Below are 24,423 nucleotides of genomic sequence, written 5' to 3'. Positions count from 1 at the left end.
TGCAACAATTTAGCAACAACTCAAATATTTACATCTACAACTACTGCGTCTGTGCACTGCTGTTATTTTGTGTATGATAGGGTATACAATTACTCCTACTCAACCTGCAATGTACGTCTCTATTGCTGAAGGAAAACAAACCTCCAGACTTAAAGCACATTTGCAGTGCTCACATTCTGCATGTCCAAATACGTGTGTGGCAGCTCCTTTCTTGTTATGATGACATTTACTCACTAGTTTTTCCCATATCAATAATGCAGGATTATAATTGGTCTTCTTTGAAGTGGCTGTTTAAATAATCCAGGGAGGATTGCTCTTGGCATCCCATTTTCAGCTCAGTGAGAAAAATGAGCTGTTAGAGTAAAAAAAAAAAAAAAAAAAAAAATCCTGCATCTAGAGGTTGAGCTTGAGAAGAAGGTCTAGCTATTGGAGGTAGTTAGCTTTAATCTTCCTGCCTGGAAATCTGCTCTGCTGTGATTAAAGCTTGCAGTATACTCACATCACATGAAGATGCAGAAAAGGGAGGATTTTTGATGGAATGTTAACGTAAAGAAAACATTAATTCATTGATCTTTGATGTCCCACATGCTCTAAGATTAGAAGTGTAGTTACACTTGACTATAATGTGTTCTCAAGTTTGTTTCCTAAATTCTGGTATTAATCCACTATTTGTGTCAGGTGTTAAAAGGAGCAAAATAGACAAGATAAAAACTAAATCATTGCATTCACTGCATTTTAGTAATTATTGTATTGATTAATAGAAATTAGGACCCAAATGCTGGAACACTGAGTTGGAAAATGGATAAAAACATACAGAATTTTCCTGACACCTTGCAACACATGCAGCTTCTTTACAACACATATTCTATAGCAGTGTTCTCCCTGACCCCCAGTCCTTTGGGGCCTCTGACAGGTTTTTCCCTGCTTTACCTCACCTGGCTCAAATCACAGTTATTAATAGGCTTGTTTAAAACTTGAGGATAAGCTGTTCAGGAGATTCACTTAATATGAATCAGGTGTGTTCAAACAGGAAAACATCTAATACTTGCAGGTCAGTGGTTTTAAAAGTCTGGATTTGGAGAACACTGACCTTTATGATACAGAGTTGTCAGGTATTCTTACTAATGATGGATTTGGGTTTTTTAATCACTTTTGTTTGTCTGGTTGTTTATTTGTGATGCAAGATGTGGGGATGCCGGCTTCAGTGGATTTCTATGTAAAACAGCAAAGCTGTGGTCAAAAAAGAACATGAACGGTTGGGGCATTGGAGAAACCAGATTAATGGTCTGTGTTAGGGTAGGAATATAAGTAAGACTTTGCACAGTGGAAATCTCCAAATTGATATTGAACACTGATGTCAAAATCTAAGCTGTTTTTTTTTCTTTTTTGTTTCTTCAGAAAAAGACGGCAAGGTAACAGAAAGACTTAAATTTCTGCATTAAGATGTCATTTGAGTGTTGCGGTTTGCACTGTGGCCTCACAGCAAGAAGGTTGCTAGTTCAAGCCTTGGCTGCGAGAGGTTTAAACTGTGGCTTTTCTGTATGGATTTTGTGTGGGTTCTCTCCGGGTACTCCGTGTGCATCCTCCCACTGTCCAAAGACATGCATGTTAGGTTAATTGGCTAGTCCAAATTGTCCCTAGGAATGACTGTAAGTGGTTGTTTGTCTCTCTGTGTTGGCCCTGTGATGGACTGGTGACCTGTCCAGGGTGTACCCCGCCTCCAGTCTTATGATTACTGGGAAAGCTTCCAGCTTCCCCGCGACCCTTCACTGGAGGAGAAAATGGATGGATGGATATGTCATTTATGTTTAACCTTTAAAAACCTCTTTAGGACACCAGGAATGGCTGTAAAAAAATATATATATATTTAGACTGCAAAAGTACTTTTCAGGAATACTTTACAAAATAGCTCTGTTTTAACAATGTTTGTGAGTGTTTGTGTGTGTGTATACATGCATTGCTGTGTTATGAAATGGTTACCCAACATGGCATACCACTGAAACAGTAATACAAAATACATTTGCAAATTGTTTCACTTTGTTTATTTTCAGTGTGCTGTCTTTGTAGAAATCAGATTTCAGTCATGGTACACAAAGCTGATTATCTGTCTGTCCATCTGCTTTGGATCAGACATCAGCATGTAGGCTGTAGTTTATACATATTGATATTTTTCATGTATGCAGGGGTTTGCTGAGGTCAGGGTTCAGCTACAGTTCCTATTCAACAGGGTATGGATGAGCATATGGGACAGTAATTAAAATGTATGAAAGCACATGTGGATAGGGAATAAAAGGAAGATCAAAGTAGTGGCTGGCGACTGAATAAATTATCTATGCAGTTTTTGTTGCACAGACATACTCCTAATGAGCATGTGCAGAACAGTGGCATTAAATAATCATCTTCAGACTGTGCTTGAGTAATTTTACACTGCAAAAGACTTGTCGCTGCACCAAAGTATTTCCCAGAATTAGGCCGAAAGATGAGCTGCCACATTTGTTTATAAGACTAATCTTGGCAGGAAAGAGAACAGAGTTTCCAAACAGACCTCAGTATCAAAACAGACGAAGCTGTTTTCTGCCCCAGTTCTCCGGGACTCGGCAGCCATGCTGATTCTGCTCGTAGATAAAGAACTCAATATTGGATGAGCTTGCAAGCTCCAACCATAGCTGGAATCTGAGGGAATAAAGTGTTTCATGCTACACTGCACTCTCCTGATTTGACCATTATAGAAATATGTAAATAAACCTCCGTACAGCGCTGGATGGGAAGGGAAACTCTAATTGGGAACATAACAGGGATGTCATAGTGCTTGATGAATTTTCAAAGGGCCAAAACATAGATAATTGCATTACTCAAAATCTGTCTCATATTGTTTTTCTTTTTGTTTGGAGGATTCATTGTGGGTGCACTTTGGACTTCATTGTTTATTGATCAGGTAAGATTTATCCATTTGGCAAATGAGGCATGAACAATTTATGAGCCATTAAACACCGAAGTACACAGCTTTATAGTGAAACCGAAAAAAGCAAAACATGTTGGAGGTATGTGGTCAACTTGAAGAAAAGCTCTTTTTTTTTTTTTTTTGGAGTACTGCTTGAACCTCTTTGATAATCCTGAATAAGGTTGAGGCCGAGGGTCAAGCTCTGGTCAGGTGTCTGATGGTGGAGGAAGACCTTGAGGGGACAGAGCATGAGTGAGTCATATGATCAGCCTTCACATCGACAGCCACAGACAGAAAGGCTTGCAGTGTATAATTTCTGCTAATGCATGACTGTGAAGAATTCTCCATTAATCTTTTCCATCTTGTTTTACAGACCTGTAACACTGAAATGTGTGACAAGATGGGTCTGCAGAATTGTTTGTCAGAATCCCCCTCTCTGAGCCCCATGCCTGATCTCACAATAACACCATGTGTACTCATGTGTACCAACACAGTGTGTATGTATATATTGTAGCACAGGATAGCAGTTTTATCACATGCAAACCCAATGTACTACTGCAGATAAATTACAAGCAATGTAATATATTTACAAACAAGCAGAATAATACACATGCAAACAAAACCAATACCTAAAATGACTTACAGCACAGTACATGTGATAGTACTGTGCAGAAAATGCTTTGCAAGTTCACAGTTTACAAAATTATAGAAATTTATTGAATTTAGTCCAATATGGACACAAACAGAACAAATCTAAAGTCAGCTAGATGTTTATTCCATAGATGCAAACCACAGTAACTTAGAGCAACTTCAGCAGTCTTAGATTCTATCCCGGGAACAACTAAAAGATTTCTTCTGACCAGAAAGAAAGGAAGACACAGCTGGAGTAGGAGACAAATACCTGAATCCTTTAAATATCTGCCATTACATGATATTTATGGAATCTTAATGTACAGCTTAGATGCTATAATGTCTCAATAAACACAACATCTTAACAAGACTCAAGTTACACTTTCTTATTGACATGCTTATTACGTAAGTAATTTTCCTTGGATTATTCTTACACACCACAGCACAGACTGTCACAGTGTCGAGACAGGCTGACCAAAGCTCTGCATACAGTAAAGCAAAAACAGCAATATCTGATTAAAAAGAGATAAAACAATAAATTCAATATAAAAGGACCAAACTGCAGAGTCAAGGGAAGACACAAACACATGGAGAAAGTAATGCCTTTTTCATTTGGACAAACAAAAAGTGCTGCTATGGCAGGAACAAAACTTTGGCTTGAGGAAAGACGCAAGCAAAAAAAAGCAAAGACGAAACTCTGACACTGAACAGAGGAAAGCCGGGGCCTGTACTGCCTACAAAGCAGGATTAGTGGTTTAGCAGGGTAACTTCAGGTTCAGCTCTTGCAAATCTGGTTCACTCCTTGCCAGGTTGGATCATCAAAGTAAAAAAGAAAAGTAAAAGAACAACAATGTTTAACTTCTGCTCATTTATGTTTATATGAAACATGTTGCCAAACGGGGGCCTTATTTCATATTATATGTAAAAATGCAGCCTACTAGTGATGTCTGTATGTTATATTCATGACCACAACATCTTGTAAAGTGTGAAATTCTCACTGTAAAGTCCATCTCTCTTCATTTAGATCCCAGTGAAAGGGAATGAACAGACATTCATGACCCCAAGTGGACTGTTGAGTAAAAATGCAACTAAAAACAGATTTCAATGATTTGCAAATCTCATAAAGTCTCATAAAATCTCATCTAATTTGCAGTAAAACAAAACATATCAGATGTTGAAAATGAGTTAAGCTTGCCAGGTTTTTGTCAAGATGAAAAATAAGTGACGTTCTAACCCACAAACATGAAACTGAAAATATTCAACCCCAGTCTTTGGCAGTTCACATCAATAAAAACAAACTCACGCACAAAATCCTCAACCACCCTAGTCAAATGAAGTGAGTCCAAATGGGAACACACTGGGGATGAGGAGAGGCTGCAGCACATTTTGCACGTTTCATTTCAGCTGGAAATCGTATTAGTGTTGCAGCCTGCTGAAGCCTGAAGTTGAAATGAACCATGGAGATGATTTAAAGGAGAAAGGGATTGAGAGAAGATGGGCTGTGGCTGTGAAAAGGGTGGGTGGAGGTTGAAAATGTCAAAGACAGGAAAAGATGGAGCTTAAATACAGGAAAGAAAGGTGTTGGAACATAGTGGGATTAGGTAAAAGAAAAGGAGCAGAGTTGGCTGTGAGGAGACAGATGAACAGGAAGAGAATCAGGTAGATGAAGAGGAGGCTGGAGGGAGAAGAAAGGTGGGGGTTAGGCATTGGTGCAGGAAATAAATTGGTTTGTTGTACGCGGAGATGAAGGGGTCAGCTGGAGTTCAGCAGCGACATGACTCCTGAACATCCTTCTCCTGAGGCAGGAGCGCCAGCTAAACATCAAAAGCACACGTAATGACGCTGTGGAGGCTGTGGTGTAATATGACCTAATGAAATTGAGGTGGAAGTTTTAACAATATTATGCATTTGTTTTCTTACTTTTTCAATTTTCATCAGGTTCACTTTCACTGTAAAACTAAACTAAACTAAACTGGCTAAAGTACACATTATAATACAACGCTAGATGAGGCATGTTTCCACCTTTCCACTGCACTTAATTATAAAAGATTGCTAAAAAGAAGCTGAAAAAACAAGACATTACCCTAGAAATTACACATTTAACTTTCAGTTTGATGGGCATGGCACTCCTTTACTTTCTTGACAGTTAAAGATTTCTTGTCTTTATTTGCTTTCACCTTTCATGCTATTGGCCAGCACTTCTACTGGTAATCGGAACCAATTATAATCCTCATGCAACTTGAAAACACAGACAACATAATGACAGGCCGTGTATTCCTTCCCCAGTGCTTCTATATCTGCTTTGGCAGCTAATGGTTTTTACTAACAGAGATTTTTGCACCTGGAAACCTTAAGGAAATCAATCTTTACTGTTTTCTAATAAATTAGGCCTTTCAGGAGTTCCTGCAGATCCTCTTTCATGTGTGAATCAGGCAGGTGGCTATGCATTGTCATTAGCAGAGGGGACCCGATATTGTGTTTCCAGGGTGTGTGAGCAGACGGGAGGAAGTGGCCAGGAGTCCTAAGTAGGAACTCACCTGCTGGCTGATGTGTTTTAAATCAGTGGTTCTCAACCTTTTTCAACATTGTACCACCTGTGGAATAATTTCTCAGCCAAGCACCCCCTAATAAACCAGCTGTGTCAATTTATTACAGTTTAGAGGTCTTGTGCAGTGCAATCGGATCTATGTTTGACTAGTAGTCAAACACAGAGTATAATGACCTATAGATAATGAAAACACCATATTCCTCTATGTCTCAGTAAGAAAAACGCAAACACATTACAAAGATGTTTTATTAAATGCCTTTGTAGAAAATAATATGAACATGACATTTCTAGGGGGAAAAAAAGGAAGTTAAGGAGGTAATACTGAGTTCCCTCACTTACATATTTACATAATTTTATTTTTTACATATTTCAGTTTTATTCAATTTACTTAATATCTATATTAAATAAATTTCAAATATAAACATTTTAAATGCCACATTTTTTATGTTAAAATGTTTAATCTTAGAGAGAGAGAGAGAGAGAGAGAGAGAGAGAGATAGACAGATAGATAGATTGATAAGCATATAAGATATGTCATAAATTTGGTTAACTTTGGACATTAAATATTTTGTATTATGTTATGTTTTATCCATATTATCTTTTTTCATCTCTTTTTTATGTCATGAACAGTACTCTTACGAGACGTAGAAGTTATTTTAAATGTAAATGTGTACATTTTCACATGCGTGTATTGTGTATTAATCCTGAAGTTACTCGGGAAGGTTTTTCATTCAGATGATACAGAATTCATATCTGTATATTTATATAAAAAACACACAAATGTATCATCACCTCATTGTGAGGAGGTTTAATTGGCCCAGAAATCTCAGGAGCTATGCTATGTGTGATTCAAATCCCCTTGTGATGATGGAAATTCACTGAACCTCTTCCAGGTTATAGACACTGGAGCCTCCACTTGAAGCCAGGCCTGATGTAGATGTTTGTTTGTGACTGATCATTTCCCCAGGGGGTCGAGCCAGTTAGAGCTTAAAACAGCAACAAAGTGGGACTCCCCTTCTGCAGAGGTATCCGTCCAATATATTGTGGATTTAGTGACTGTTAAAAGTGAAGATTTTAGCATTCCAGTCCTCAGCAGCTTAAACTGACTTTAAGGACATGGAGTGTCCTTTCTCTGGAGTGATAATACCTCAGCTTGTGTGGAAGGTTGAGAGATACCAGCTAGATCTAGTCAATCTCATTTGGACTATATTTAAAGTTCTGAAACTAGTTTCCTGGAGAGGTACTTCATCCTTATCTGAACTGGAGTTGTTCTCGGTGAGATGTGGTCAGCAGGAATGCACACACTTATGTATTTGTCAGAGTTTTCCATGATACATAAAGGTTTTTGAGGTGTAAAAACTACGTTTGACCATGGTAAATTTGTTACATATCAAATTATGATGAGTCATAACATTGTGACCCTCAGCTGACAGAACAGCTCTTAGCAGACCATGTTTTGTGCAAAAATTCAGCAAATCCCATCAGACTTTTATGTGGGGAGTTTGGGGACTGGTTTAACACCTCAAACTCTTTGTTCATTGAGCGTTTCCTCAGATGTTCTTTGCAGGGCCCACTGCTGCACTGCTGTGAAGGGTCTTAGCACCTATGTGAAAGTCGGGATGCAGAACACTGCAGTGTAACAAGATTATCAGAGTTATTCTCATTACCATTTAGTGGTTAAAACAATATGGTTGATTGGTGTGTGTTGTGTTTGTATTTAAATCAGTACTTTTCCATATGTTTAGCTATCATAGGGGAAACAAACTGGATGTATTATTCTGTGTTGGGACAACTAAAACTGAACAAAATTCACATGCAAAAAAACAAACAAAAACAACAACAACAAACCAATTCAAAACAAAAACAACAAAACACGTGTATAAAAGGTTTTCAAAGAATGTTTAATAGTTGTAAATTTATTTTAAATCATTGTAGAGATATGAATATATCACAAAGTCCACTAAAATTCACAAACTGCATAACTATGAGATGTAAAACCAATATGACCTCCGTTATTCTAAAGAAGTGTTGTGGTGTGTGCAGCAAATAAAGACATCACATCCCAGTTGCAGCCCCCCCCCTGTTGGGCCCCCAGCCCATCCTTCCTCTGTCTCAAACCTCTGCTGTGGACCAGTAGTAGAGCTCCAGCCGGAGAGCAGAGTGCGCCCGCCTCGCGTCGCAGCAGACCGGGATATGACGGTGTCGGGACCAAACACACAGAACATGAGCAGCAGATAGTCGGAGCCACTGAGTGAAGACTGGACAGGTTTTCTGGACGAAAAGCAGAATAGAAGTACAAAAAGAGGCGAGTCGACCGTGTTGCTGTTGGAAGAAAAGTTGCATCTGTTCGGGATAGACCGCAAACACGCTGAAGACATTTTACTGGCGAAGGAAACACTCCTGCTGAGGAACATATTGACTGAGGTGAGAAGCTGCGGCGTCACACTGATTTAGCGATCCTGTTTTAACTAAAAGGTAAACTTACTTTCTGCGAGGCTTTCTCGTCCAAAATCGACGGTGGTTCAATTTCTTTAGTTTTTCCAATGTATCAAGTTGACAAAAATGCGCGTTTTTTACAGATGCTTGTCTAAATTTCGTAGTTGTTTTGTTAACAGTGTTGCGTTGAATCGCGTTTGCATGGCTCGTTTGGTTTGTCTGAGTTGGCTAATCACTGTGCAGGAGTGTTGAGTGCTTTTAAAAACATTTTACAAGTTTTTTTCAGCTTTACTTTTTATTGTATTCACTTGTTTTGCCTTCAGAGCTGTTGCTGAGTGTTTGTGTTGCGTTTGTGTCTGTGTTTGTAAGCGAGAATAAGCGTTGCATTGTTATTGCCATCCAGCTGTTTCAGTGAAGCCCCACTGCAACTGACACACACACACACACACACACACACACACACACACACACACACACACACACAGCTGCTTTTGGAAAATCACTTCTCTCGTTATGCCATTTCACACTCATGATAACTGGAGCTGATTTTGTTGCATGATAAAGACAGAAAGGAGCAGATGAAGGGACTATGATGAGAAGGAGAGGTCACACAATGAGAGAAAGAAGGAGAGACCTCAGAGCTATTTGTTTTATCCTCTCAAGGCCTCTTTAGATTTATGGATTGGTTTTGAGTTGAATTGGAAACAGCCAGGGTCTGATTGGACCATAAATAATTCCCACAGGAGAAGATATAAACGCCGAAGGAGCAGCATGCCTGACATTCTCTCCATCTCCATCTCTCTCTCTCTCTCTCTCTCTCTCTCATCTGTGGTGAACTTCCTCTCTGGAGATGATTGATGGGTTGGATGTCATGCTGTCACAGCTATAAACTGAGTGCAAACATTAGGGCAACTACACATGTAGCCAATGAATGCACGGTACAGCACGTTAGTCACTGCTCTGCACGCACATTCCCACTTGTAGCATTACAGCTGCATGATGTTAACTAAGTGTTAAAGCATTGTGCCTGCTCACAGCAAAACCTTTTTATAATCCTATCCTGTCACCAAAGCATATATCATGTGAAAGACGAACAGGCGTGGTTGATGGTAGTAAGAGGTGAAAATCAAGCTTTTTGGGTCATCAGGAGCAGCTAGAGGTTTACTCGGGGCAGGTAGAGTTAGCAGTTAAAAAAAGACGTGATGGCGAGCAATCATTTTTATTAACAGTGCTTCTTTTCATGGGTGAGAAACCCAGAGGGAGCGATATGTGAGGCCACTAAGTGAGAACATGACCAAATTAGTGTCAGGGCTCTTTTGACAACAAGAAGACCAAAATAGTTGTCGTTTTATCATTTATTTATTTCACTTTTTTTGTTACTGCCCTTGTTCAGCATTTTTAACACATCGGGGAAAATCTACCCCTGTTGCAGGATGAACTGGCCTCCTGTCATCTATATAGCAGTAGATATTTACTTAATAAAAAGACGGGCGCAGTCACAGCTGCTGCACATCTGCCTGAACTTAGAGACACTTAGAAGCATTAAAGCAGCACCTTCTGCTCAAAATGCCACAGCAGCTTTTGCAGAGTAATTTGCTCATTTGGTAATCTCAACTGAAAGTAACACATACAAGTGCAACATATGGGCACATCTGATGCACTCAGATGCACTCTTACATAACAAGGAGAGAAAAATCCCGCATAAAAAAACAGACATAACACATAAAGTACTAAAAGCAGAGCAATCTGTACACACACCTGTGATGTTCATTTTGCAAAATGCCTCCTCGTCTATTTGGGATTGAAAAGATATCTTGACAATTGATGGTCATTTAATCTGCTGCAAGAACGGCAATAAAAATGTAAAAATCTGCGTAGTTAAAAGCATGTAAGCAACATTGTATTGTCTTACATGCACCTGCAATGAATTTGGCCACTGCAAACTCGTATTTCTTGGCTTGATTTCTTTAAGGGAGCTGTATATTTTTCTTACTTTTATCAAGTTGAACCCATTTCATGTTTTATATTACATGTCATGTCAAGCAGCTGTTTAATTTTTTACTGCATGGCACAGTGATGGTTTTTTGGAATATCAGTCAGATCCTCTCCAGCTGTGATGTGTCCACCAGCAGATTTCTAGTTTCTCACTGTCAGACCATTAAAACTGGACAAGAGTGAACTCACAGGAGGGGAGATACAAGCCATCAGTCACTCACACACATTCTCACACATGCACGAACACAAAGACTGCCGTTGTGTGAGAGACTGTAATTAGTAGCGGCCTGAGTTTGCTGTGACCTTTCGTTTCCTGTTTTCAAAGGTCTGTTCTTGGGTGTCAGTGTTGCAACCAATGGCTTTCTCAATCACTTTTAATAATAAATATTGCTTCAGATTTGCTGTTTGCATACCAGCTTTTACTATAAATGTAGTCATTTGAAGATGTATGCTTGTCTTCTCATGTGTTATTCATAGCAGGCCCATCATAAGCCGACATGCGCCCAAAGCTGACAGTGAAATTGAGTTCTCTTACAATTAAGCTTTCAAATGTAGTTCATTTGTATATGTATTTTTGTCCCCTTGATTTAGATTTTATTTACACTTACAGGTGCTTTGCTTTCAAAGTTTAACATGTAGAATCATTCTACAATATTAGAACCCTTCAGTCTTTTACATGTTTCCAATAAGCAGGAAACAAGGTGTAAATATGCAAATATCCTGTTTATGAAAGTATTGGAGTATTACATAAGGCATAAATAGAATTTGCACATATTTAACAAGCATGAAAGGCAATATCATGTATAAGCACCTTGCATTCTTTAACACAGACTGAACTCTTTTTGGAAAAGCTGTGTTTTTCTTTCTTTAAGTGGTTTTCAGGAATAGTTCTTCAGGCTTCTTAAATGACATTCAAAGCTCTTCTTTGTATGTTGGCTGCCTTTTGTTCTCGTCACTGCCTAAATGATTCCACGCTGCTTCAGTAATGCTGAAGTCCAGGTTTAGGGAAGGACATATCCCTTCTTAAGTCCTGTTGTCAGTGATTTTCTGTGCAATTTTGTTGTCGTTTGGTAAACCTCAACTTTCTTCCCCCTGTTTTTCTTCCTTTAAAAATGACTTTCTACTATCCTTCCATTCTCCTATACAAGCATTACTAATGATCAAGTTTTTAGTAAATAGTAGATCAATCAGCTTATGATCCAGATACATCTCTCAGGTTTTCAATGGATTTATTGCTTAAGGACTTTGCATTCAGATAGTGATCAGTTGTTGTAGATGATTTTTTAGACTGGTTTGTTCTGGTGTCTTCTACTTGTCCAGTTATGTAGGACTCATTGCGCACCATTGATTTTGAAAGCAGCATTTCCAATACTGCATTACTTTCCTCGATGTTACTGCAACTAATTTTACATGTGTGCTGTATTATTATTATTATTATTATTATTATTATTATTATTATTATCATTATTATCATTATTATTTTTTTTAATGAATGCTTGGGTCTGGTCCTCCATGTTTATTTCTGATCCTAAGCAGTGAACTGCTCTAAAATGGAGTTACCAATTCCACTGTAGATTTGAATAATGATTTAATTTTCTTGTTGAATATTAAAAGCCACACCAAGTTTTTTTTCCTTTAAATTCTCCACATTTAAATGAGTTCAAGTCAATTATGAAGTTATTGTAAAATGTTGTAATAGGTGAATAAAATAGTCAGCTACAAGCTGTACCCTTTTGTACCCTTCATTCCATGTTTTTCACTTTGCATAGATGAACACAACTTTAAAGCACTTTAATTCAGGTGCAGATTAATTCTGTCATTAAGTCAGAACAATAAACTGAATCAGATTCATGTCTTACCACAACACTTAAAATTGCCTAAATTGTTTGAGTCATGCATATGTGCCTTATCCATCAAGCTGCAGGAGGTCAGGTCAGCTCTACAGGAGAGTTAAACAGGTTCTGCAGTGATTTAGTATCATACTCCTACAAAGCTGCTGCACTGTTTAGAAAGAATAGGTGAAAGAAGGCAGCAGAGGCTGTCATTTATTAAGTCTGCATGTCAGCATATTGTAAGTTCCATCATCTGCCCAAGCTCATGGGGTTCTGCATGGAGTCCCCTGCAAAATGTGCATGTACAGCTGAAAGATTTGTGGCTATGCAGACTGTTTGTACTTCTGCACATCCACTGAGTATGTGCAAGAAAACAGAAAGATGCATGATGCATGAAGAGAAAATGTACGGTTAAAAAAAATCATTTGTAATTCTCCACAAACCCAGCGTTGTCTTGTCATGCTGTGTGTATGAAAAAGCTACAAATACTCGCTACAGATAGTTCCATAGTCCTTGACACATTTTTGAAAATGGTTACTGGCACTGTACTTAAACCCAGTCTGTATCGAGCTGCTACAATTTTCTTCCATGTTTTTTCTGTTTTCGATGTAAAAAGCACAGTGGTGTGTTTAACAGATAAAAGTTGTTGGATGAAATTGTAGAAATAATGGAAACACATGCACATCTGCTATATTGCTAAGCAGGTGTGAACTAAATCACTCAAACATTAAATCCTTAAATACCTCTTTATGTTTCTTCAGAGCATGAAGACGAAACAGTGTGTTTTCATTAAACCTTTTCTGCTTGGTTAATGTAAAAGGCTAAAAAAACAAACAAACCATGATGCAGCGTAACTGCAGCCACATCTTACTGGTAATTAAGGCTGCATGATTATGACCAAAATAATAATCATGATTATTTTGATCAATATTGTAATCATGATTATTAATCACGATCATTCATTGTGTCTGGAAAAACATGTATTTTTAATTGCTAGCAACTCTACATATACATATATACATATTTATAGACATATGCTCAACACTTTTCATCCAGCGCAGGCAACGCCCCTTTGGAAATATAATTACATACATATTACATTGATCTCATATTTCTTATCCAGTGTTTTGATGCAGCTGTATTTTCGATTCTTGACATGACTTGCTTCCCTCAGTCTAAAGCTTGTTACATCCTCCACGAGAAGCTTCATCTGAAGCTGGGAGGGCTCAATGCAGGCAACGATGTCTGCTTTTTTGTCATGAACCTGGTTATTTCATATTTAACGAGCAATTTAATCTGCGGCAGGGCAGGTCCTGTGTCAGGGACCAAACGGTAAAGCCATGAGGACACAGATGCAATTTCAAAAAACCTGGGCTTTTATTGTTACAAAACAAATGCAAAATTTCAAAGAAATGAATAAACTAACCAATCTTTAAAAAGGGGTTAACTAAACATAACGACAGTTAAACAGTTCAGTTCAACTCAACTAAAGAAAAACTGACCCCCCCACAAAAACACATAAGGGTAACTTATATAGCAGTTCAGCCAAACCAAATTGCACAGAGAGGAAAAAACAAAATGACTAACAATAACCAAACAAAGCTCCAAGACCTAGCCAAGCTAAAAACCCCCCCGTGACCCGGCAGCACATGGTAGAACCTTATGAGCTGGCATTGAGATTTAAGACTCCTCAGCCCTTTGCCACGCCTTTCATCTTCCAGGTAAGGAAACAATGTGGGGCTTAAGCCCTCACATCCTGCATTGTGTATTTTAATGCCACTTGTGAAAATGTTAATATTTTTTACCACCTCGATCAGCTGTTTAATCAAAACAATCTGTTTTATCTGCAAGCGGCATCTTACTGCTTCATGCTTTTCCATGTTAACCACGCCCACTAAAATGTCCAACCAATCCAACGATACTTAACTGGTTGCTGGTAAAAGGTGTGCGCGCTTGTTATTTAGGCAGCTTATTGAAGCCTTTACCACGCATTCGCCCCCTGGTGGTTAGCAAACTACTGGTTGAGAACCTGAGTGATCAGAGACGCATGCAGCAGAGCTCGCGTTTTAAATGTAAATATATTTGACGATCAGGTTTATTTAATTGTAGCCACCAAAATCGTGATCACAAACAAAATCTGATTAACTGTGCAACCCTAACACAGGACTGCATGGTGTTGTGGTGGTTAGGACTAGGGCTGGGCGATATATCGAATATACTCGATATATCGTTGCTAGTCCCGTGTGCGAATATAGAAAATGCCTATATTCGTCATATTCGAGTATCCTGTTGTCACGCATTTGTTTTTAGCTGTGGGCGGGGTTTTCTCACTCCTCCTCGACTCTGCACCGCTTTGCTTTTAGAGTTAAAGCAAGCGCATCTAGTTACGTACATAACGTGAGCTACGTGCTACGTCATGAGAGGCAGCGTGTAGCCACTTTCTCACTAAATCTGGCGACTTCGTGTGAAAAGCGACTAGCGACAAATCTAGCAACTTTTACAGGGGTTACTGGAGACTTTCCTGGTGTTTTGGCGACTGACTTTAAAGCGCATATTGTAAAGTTATTGTCAGAACGAGAGTCTCTCCCCGTCCTAAAGCACTCAGTCGCTCCGGCTGCAGCTGCAGCCAGTCAGAGGAGCAGAGAGGACACCTGCACGACTCCACCTACAGTCACAATGAACAGCCAAATCCGCCACTGATCCCGCTCTGGATTACAGAGTGGGATGTAAATTGCAAAGTTTTTCACGTCACGCAAAAATAATTCATTATATTTGATTACATTCACAACCTCTGTCACTTACTCACCTCATCCACTGTGTGTGTGACACAAGCATATTTATTTAGCTCGTCATGTCTCTAGAAAGTACAGAAAGCAGTGGGAATCAAATCCTGAATTAAAAACTGGCTGAAGCCGTTTATTGGAGACGATACGAGGACATTCAGCCTGTATTATAAGACTGATTTCTATGCTAAACTCTGCGATTAAAAAAAAAAAAAAAAATACACGACAACTCAAAAACGTATCCATAAAGCAAAGCCTTATAATAGCTCATCATTTGAAAAGTCACCCCCTAGAGCACGTATTTTCATACGTTGCATTTATTACATCATGCAAAGGCACTTTATTTTGTTTTAAAAGGACATGTTTCTGCCACTGCTTTAACTGTTCAATAAATACGGTTTTGATCAGTTTGCTTCGTTACAATTTCATCCTTTTGGCATGAATGTTTAAAATCAGCATATCTTAATGCAGTATGAACAATTATGTTTTAATGGAGACACAGTATCATCTTACTGATGTGATTGTATGCACCAAAGCATTAATTCAAGGCTAAGGTAAATATCGAGATATATATCGTATATCGTGACATGGCATAAAAATATTGGGATATTACTAAAAGGTCATATCGCCCAACCCTAGTTAGGACTGTGTCCTCAAAGTAAGAAGGTTGCTGTTTTGAGCCTCAGCTCTTCCACTTGTATGTGTAGGTTCTCCCCTGGTACCCCTCCCACTGTCCACATGTTAGGTTTGGTCATTATAAATTCTCACTAGGTGTGAGTGTGAATGATTGGTAGCGACAGACTGGTAACCTGTCCAGGATGTTTCTTGCCTGCTTATTACTGGGATAGGCTCCAGCTTCCCTGCAACCCTGAATGGACTAAGCAGTTATAGAAAATGAATGAATCTGTGGGAACGCAAAGTGAAATGACAAGTCGGTCACAAAAGTAAAGCTGTGGCCTTTTATGTTTCTTTAAACCACTTACATGCATCTTCTCAACATTTGTGAAGTGAAAGATTCTACTGTCCTACTCAGCTCATCACATATTCATGCTTTGTGGGGACATGTCATGTAAACTGACAACTTTATCATACTCTATCAAAGTAAAATCCAGGACTTCCAGGCAAAGACCCACCTTTCCACACTTCTGATACATACTAGTTTGTTGTAGATGAAGGAAGCACATCTTGCCAGAACATATGCTGAGAAGCATAAAGATTGTATTTGTGCGCAGCAAAAATGAAAATGGTGGTGTTACACTCTGGGGAATGGTTTAGGGATGGACTGCTTCTGCTCTTGGGCTGCTATCATTTAGTACCTCTCAGTCTCAGCCTGTCATTACCTCCTGCAGACACCCAAACAAAGCCATAAAATTCCTCATGAACTTGCACACTGCTGGCTTCTTATCATAGACTTGCAGAACCTTTTTAAACATTAGCAGAGACTCAAAATGCTTTTTTTATTTATTTATTTTTTTTTGCACAAGTAAATTGCAGTTCAATTAAATTGTTTTTGTAATCTGATAGTTTAGATGTCAGGCAGCGATGGGCTCTGAAAGCACTCACAGACTGTAAGAAGAGAATAAATCAATGTAAAGTGGCATACGTCTGGGTATAATGGACATTTGTCGGGAGAGGTCTGGTACGGATCCCATAAGAACCAGTAGTGATGAAGTCTCCCAAGTGCTCTAAACATCCATTAGTGAGCCAATCAAACTGTTTGCTCAACACCCAAAAGATACTGAAGAGAAACTTTTCTTAGAGTTGACAAAAATTACGATTGGGTGTCTTCATTATACTACTATGGAAAAAGAGAGAGCAAATCTGCTATTATTTACAAAATTGTCAACTTTAAATGTAACCATCATCCGTTTTGGAAACCATTTTCATCCATCCGGGTAGGGTGCTGCCTTTCTCCCTTTCTCTCCTCTTCTTCCTCTGAAGAGCAGGAAAAGTGGCCTCATATGTCACCGAGTGTCACTTCACTTCTGTCAAGAGGTTGATGTATGGGAACCAAAATGGCCAGTGCTGAAACAGCAGACCACACACAGACACACTCAAGATTGATGGATGGCACAAGTATTAGGTCCAGAATTGAGACTCATTGCCTGGTGGCAGATGAGTGATATGGGAAGCGTTGACCTGCTGCTGCAGCAATTAGATGCTTTTATTGGTTGCAGTTTTTATTTCTGAGAAAATTCCTTCTGGTGTTTTTAAATTCAGCTTTGAGCCCAGAGACAATTTTTTTTTTTGTTTTGTTGGTGGATTCTCAGAGTTGTTTTTCTGTTGGGGTCGGGCGCCTAACATTACTAATAAAGCCCTGCTTCCCTACAGAAGTGGGAGCCATTGATTTAGCTGCTGGCTGATTTGTCTCTATTGGAAACTTGATTTGAGCCAGTGAGGGAAACAAAACATGAATTATTGATCTGATATAAAAGCTCATCAACGGCTGCTGGGCTGGTGTACATTTAATTTCTTTGCGAGTCTTAGAGGAACCACTCTGATAAGATTTTGAGTGTACAAACTCTGCCTCAGTTGAATTGAATCAGTTTTTCTATTTTTATTAGATTGCGGCACCTCTAAGATAAAAACATAAGCAGAGATCTGTTGACACTCAGGTGTCTGGATGTGTGTTTGATTCATAGATTAAATTTCCTGCATCCTTTTGGCCTTCTTCTTCTTCCCCTGTGTGCATGTGTGTGTGTGTATATGTGTGTTGTTTGTGTATTTTGCTTGGCAGAGGGAAGCCAGCTTGGAGGATGCATCTGCCAGATGACCCCTCTGCAGAATGCGTACCACACTGCACTCCAACCCCCCACCCCCCTTCTCCTGTGTCAGCTGACAAGCTTGGGCAAACTGTTGTCCGCTTGTCTCAAAGAAATGGAGAGAGGAGGGCTGGCTGCGAGGCATTAACCATGAGAAAGTGTGTACACCCTGACCCTAGTGTATCTTTGCTGACTGTATCTATTGGGTGTAATCATGTGTTCAATCCCTCCTTCTTAATTGGTGACAGATGTTCCCTCCACATCATCTATGAGCCCAATTTCCTTTCTCATACACACATGTTGGGTTCCCAGAATTCTTTCGGGAACCTCTGGGATGCCGTCCCAGATCTTGGTAACTTAACTCCCACCACCCTTTTGTCCAAGTCAGCACACATCTCATAGCTTGCCTGAAATCTGTCCCCAGTTTATGAAACCTTTGTGACATTTTAAACTAACTTGCAGCATTCAAAGTGATGCTGTTGGTGTCAGCTCAGTCCAGCTTAGACGATCAGAGTTGAATCCTGAAGGTGTTGCGTGTCTTTGTGTCACGGCGTCTTTGTCTGTGCTGTATTATCCTGCTGAGAATAAGTTCTGGAGGATTGTGTCCATCTGCCAAATGAGATTTCTGGGAAAGGAGAGACACAGACAGACAGAAAGAAGAAAAACAGGGTTTTGTGTTGCGGCTGATCAGCAGGAAAGTGAAATCAAGTCCTCAGCGTGAGACATACAGTTTGTGTATGTGTGTGTGTGTGTGTGTCCAGCTGAATTTTAAATGCACTGTATGAAACAAAGAGTCCAGCCGCTCTTTCTTTTATAAGCATGCGTCCTCAAGCCTCCCTCAGCTTCACTCTTCCAGTTTTGACATTCAAAAGAAGTATTGTCCAAGTAAACCTTTGATATGAATATTAAGAAAACAGACTGGATCAGCGTGAAACTCCCAACATTTGGGGTCTCTCATTGGAGCCCCCTTCCTAGACCCCTCCCTCTCCTCAGGATGCAGACTGTGGTAGGCACAAGTAGGTCAAAGTTTAGTGGAGCGTCCTGTCTGAGCAGGAGGAGTGGAGAGGTAGGTGTGTGTGTGTGTGTGTGTGTGTGTGTGTGTGTGTGTGTGTGTGTGTGTGTGTGTGTGTGTTGAGGGGTGGGGTTAAAGGGCATTGTTGGTGCCAGGAACAGCCTTCCTACAGAGGGGAAAGGCTCTGTTTTGTATGAAAACACAGCAGACCACTTTTAAATGAATAAATCATAGCTGTAAAACTCACAAAGGGTTCATAAGCTAATCTTCTTATAATAAATTAATAAACAGTGTATAGATGACTTACAGATCAGAAATAATCCAAAAGACTGAGTTAACAGAGAGAACAAAGCTTCTGCCTTCTCTAAAATAATTAAATATAATTATACTATGTTGCATAGTGTACATTTATTCTTCAGTCTTACATGAAGTTAATTACAGGTGTAAATATACAGTGATAAGCAGACAAAGTTGATGAGAAACAGAAAAGAGACAAAAGCCAAAACCAGCTGTACAAGGAACCAGGCTGTAAGGGAAAAGAGAGGAGGGAAATGAAGGAGAAACCAACTGGGCAGGATCAAGCACAAAAATCAAGTACAGAAAGAAAATACCTGGAAAGCTTTACCATATGGCACGAAGATGGCAATAAAGTCAAGAAGCTGAGTCTGAAAACTGAAGTGAATGATGATTGAGCACAGGTTTAAGGCAACTAGTAAAACACAAACAGAAGAAGCAAATACAGCAAAACAAACAGGTAGGCATTAAGGGAGACTGTCATGTTTTTGCCATCCTGATCTCCTGGCGCTCATCATTGGTAACTCGATCCACCTGTTGGCTTCCTAATTGCCTCTGCTGTCTCATTCAGTTCACCTGGTTTCCTTTTCTCACTGCCTACTTAAGCTTCCTCCAATCTCTCCTTCTCTGCCAGATAATAATCAGACCTATGTCTAGTTGTGTTCCAGCGTTCTACGGATTGTTCCTCAGTTGCCGACCTTCAGCTTCATGCCCCCAGATTACCCTCCTTGCCTTGCCCTCGACGGACACCGCTACTTTTCGGATCTTCTGGTTACCGACCCTGCTTGTCTTTGGATCTCTGAGCCTTGTCTTTGCCTGGACGAGTAATTTGCCATTCCGTTTACCTCCCAGCTGGAGCCTGGTTTCTTCTGCAGACCAGTCACCTGGATTGATCTTCTGCTCATACTCCTTCGCCAATAAACTGGTCATTTGTCCAGAGCTCCTTGTGTGTGGCTGTAATTACGGATCCTCACGGTAACTCATTACAGGAGACAATTTTTTTTTTTTTTTTTTAAAGAGAAATCTCTTACACACCTTAAAAATTCTTGACTTTGCTGAAGCCAATGGGCTGAGTTTCTCACCCTTGTTAAGTTTGGCAAGAATGTGCTCCATAATGTGTCAGTGCATTGTGACATCCAGTGTTGTCTGGAGTAGAGTTGAAATGGAGCAGATAAGTCTGCCCATTGATATGTCAGCAAATACATACCTGTAACATGTCTCATTATCAGAGAATAAAGTCCTTACTTCTTGGTTTTTTCAGCTTCTTAGCTGTCAGAGTTTGGTCTAAAAGATTGTCCTGGGGGGGACAATAAACAATGGAGTTCAGCCAAAAATAAGTCTCCCACAGAGTTAGTGATAAGACCAGCATTGGTCTTGCTTTTTCAGCCATGAAGTTAATACTTTGAAGGGCTCCAAGGGAAGTTTGATTATTATTAGTTTATGATTGTTTGGATTTGAGATTCTCACGCTTCTCTGTGCCCGACACATTGTCTACGTTCATCACAAATAACACGTATTTGCCCAAATGTGTGTTAACATTTTTTAATTAAACTTATTAAACATTAATAGATTGTTTATTCAGGAGAAGTTAAACACATTCTATTTAGCAAGCTTCACTTCCTTTTTAAACTGAAATGTAATGTCTTATGTTTCCTTTTAGGAGGATGCAGTTGACGATTACATGCTGTGTTATTGATTGGTGGCCTGATATTATTGAGCACGCTCTGTTGGTTATGGTGACCCTGATGACCAAAGCATATTTCTGCAGATTAGGATGTCTGGGCTGATACAGGGTCAGACTGTTGGGTTTATTTTAAGTCAGAGTGGATCTGGAGAGAGGGGTGGGGGGCTGCAAGACGGACCTCCAGATTTAAAGTATTCTGTCAGGATTTTGGACAAAGTTGCTTTATCAGCTTCTTAAACTACCATTCAAAGTATGGTCAGCAGGTTGCCTTCTTTTCAAGCAACCTTAACTAATGTTGGAGGGATTACAGGGAAAGCAGTTAAATGTGGGATTTTAATTCTGGTTTTTGAGGGGTAGGTTGAGTATCTAAATGTGATTTTACTTTGTACATTTTACTGATAATTGTCTCCTTCCTCTGGGAGTTGAAAGAAGTAACATTTGCCACATTTGCGAGAGGTGTGGAAAATGACAGCATCCATTTAATTATCTGGTAATAATTCAATCAGGTGGTTTTGGCGTATTATCAGTGCAGCTCAGTTCAAAGTTCCCATCTGATAAAAATCAAGTTTTTAACTTAGAAGAACTGATTCTGATACTTGATGTGTGGAGTTTTATAGTTCACTGGATACGAGGTATTAATGAAATGATAACCAAGTGTAAGAAATTTCACAAAAGCTACGGGGAAAAGACAGCAGAAGCAGTGGGAGGAAGCAACTTGGTGTATTATGTGCTTTTGTTAAGATTGTTGGTGTTTTCTGTTTAGGTCATTGCCAGCACAGAGACTTCAGTTGCCATACAACAATGATAAACTACTTACTCAGATTGGGTTCGCTTGGAGACATTGCAGTGTCCATTAGAAATGCTATAGAGGACAGTCTGTTTTTATTGTCAAGCAGCAGCAAATTTGACACACACAAAGCCAGGTTTAGCATCTAATTAAACCAAGTTTACAATGCAAGATTTTTAATGTTGGATTATTTCAATACCGCCGCTACACATGTTTGCTATTCATGACTGATGCGCGACATAGGGCTGCAAGCAATAGTGTCTTTCACCAGATGTCTCTGACTTTTGTCTTTATCATTTTGTTCCATCTTTCGTGCAAACTTTCTCAGTTATATTTCATTATACGTGGTTATTGAAGGGAATTGGCATTTTCTCACCATGTATTCCCTCTCGCTCAGTCTACTACAGCAACAAACATCAGTAGTCAAAGTTTTTTTTCAAACTGCTGTCAGATGTTTTTGTATGTTTGTCATATATTTCTTTTCTGGGTTTTGTCCTGCCACGTCCTGAACTACTGTTTTGTTCTGATTGAATATCAAGTGTGCTAGCTATTCTTCCAGCGACTGTCTACCAGCATAATTTGCTGGCCAATTTGCCTTTTTTTTGGTCATTTTTCTGCAACAAGAAAATAATAAAGTCTGTCATTTAAATTAGAATAGTTGGTATTCCAACTATTTATTGTTGCAATGCAATTAGTAAAAAGCAGTATGTCTGTAGGTTTATTTTTAAATGCTTTCTCTCTTCCACTTGGTCATTTGCATTAGCAGAAGCTGGGCCACACATTCATATTCTGATACTCCTGCTTGCACGCAGCCTTGTATAACTTGGCTTCCTGTTCTTAAAAATCTGGACTATTTTTAGTTATATAGTGGATTACATTTTTTTTTCTATTTTACACAAGAATGCTTTTTTAAAAAAGTAAACATTAATTTGTTTACTCACCCTCTGTCATCAGCTTATGTTACATAAAAGAGCTTTTGGAAATCAGATGCTAATATGAAGGAAAACTTGGGCGAAGACATTTGCACTTTCTGGGAGCAACTTCACAGCTGAGCCCCAAAGAGCTCATTATCTTTGTCTCGGACTTATGCTTATTGTTATCATAGAAAGAACAGCTTCTGTGCAGAGTTGAAATCATAGCTGTTGTCTGCTGTCAAAGATCAAACAGATAGATTAAGGTGGAGACTGAGCGATTTGGAGGGGTAGCGGCAGCAGATGCAGGGATGAACAGATGAAATGAGGCCAGTGTCATCCCGTCTCATTTACTATGCAGGGCTGGGAGGGGATTAGCCTCACTTACATAACTCTACCTCCCCCTTTCCCCCCCACCTCCCCCTTAACTAGCCTATCTCCCCCTTTCTCCCCTCTTCTGACAATCTTATGATCTCAAAAAAGAAAGGGAAGATTGATGTTGGCCTATTTGCTATTCCAGTTTTTATGATTTTTTTCCCCCCTCATCTTCACAACAAAAACATGGCAGACAGGAGACCGAAGGAGAGTGAAAATGGTGAGATCACAAAGGATGCAAGATGATGGAGAGTGAGAAAAACATCAGGAATCAGAAGAATTATACAACAAAGCCGACGCTGATTCCCAGCTGTGGTAATAAAGTGCAGATGAAGCGAAAGGAAAGGAGGAAACAGGAGGGAAAAAGGGAGATGGGGGAGTGTTGGGGGTGGATGAGATAGTCTATTTATAGTTTATCCCTGCTGTAGGGTTAGACCACTTGGCCCAGTGCAGCATAGATCAGCATCCATGTCAGTCTACATTAGCTCTACATGCACATGCAAACACATATAGCATACACATACCCTTAAAGTATGGCTGTCACAAAAACATGGGGACACTAAGCTGTGCAACAGACACAAATAAAAGTAAAATTACACAGGAACGGTGTGTGTCAGAGAGATACTGAAATGTTCAGGTTAATGATGAGTGTGTAGCATAAACATGGAGGACACAGCAGCGACCCAACTCAATGAGCAAAGGCTGTTTTTAAGAAAAACAGCAAACTGTAGACGACAGCGGGTTCTAAGACACACACAGAATCCCACAAATGCTTAACTTCTTGTGAATAAATTAGTTGAACCGTCCCACTTGTCCTTCAAGCTCCTTTTTGTTCTCAGATCACATTTGCATATCTGCGTGTTTCCCTTTTTGGTCCTCTCCTTTGTACAGCTGCAGGCGCATGTGCAGGTGAATGCATGTGTTTCACCGGAGAGAAGCTTATTCACTCATCCCATTCTAACTGTGGGCTTCCCTTCTGGCTGACTCTGAACAAGCATCGTTGCACTTTTGAATGTTGTTGCACTGCAGGCAAATGCGCACAAATTCACATTCATTCGATTTTTCCCTCCAAAATGTTAAAACTCTGTTAAAATTGGAATCCCAAATAGAAGGCAGTCATTTCAACCCTGGATTTTAACCTAAATGAGTTCAAAGACAACATTTCAAATGTTGGAAAAAAGATTTTTTTGAAGTTTATGTTCACTATGTCTGGAAGGCCGCGTATGCCTGTCCAGAACGTTCAGCATCGATGGTGCATTCACAGATAACCAAGTTACTCAAACCGCCTAGACTCCATACTCTTAACCCTTTATGAAAACATGGTAAGAAAAGTCCATTTTCTTTATTTGGCCTTTGGTCTTTATTTGGCCTATTAACAAAATGTAACAAAAAAATTAATACTTTTTTGGGGAGGTTCTTCCAACAAAGTGTTA

The 24,423-nt window shown here is 39.5% G+C and overlaps 1 protein-coding gene across 1 annotated transcript in view; it reads left to right on the top strand.

Moving 5' to 3' along the window:
- The first annotated feature begins 8,411 nt into the window (after positions 1-8,411).
- Positions 8,412-24,423, top strand: part of lzts2a (leucine zipper, putative tumor suppressor 2a) — a 49,293-nt gene continuing 33,281 nt past the window's right edge. Inside the window, exon 1 of the mRNA XM_079248940.1 lies at positions 8,412-8,543. The gene's annotated coding sequence lies outside the window, so the exon portion shown is untranslated. The remainder of the gene's footprint in view (positions 8,544-24,423) is intronic.

The sequence above is a fragment of the Telmatherina bonti genome (assembly GCF_933228915.1).
Source record: "Telmatherina bonti genome assembly, chromosome: 11".
NCBI lineage: Eukaryota > Metazoa > Chordata > Actinopteri > Atheriniformes > Telmatherinidae > Telmatherina > Telmatherina bonti.
This window is presented reverse-complemented; position numbering and strand designations above follow the sequence as displayed.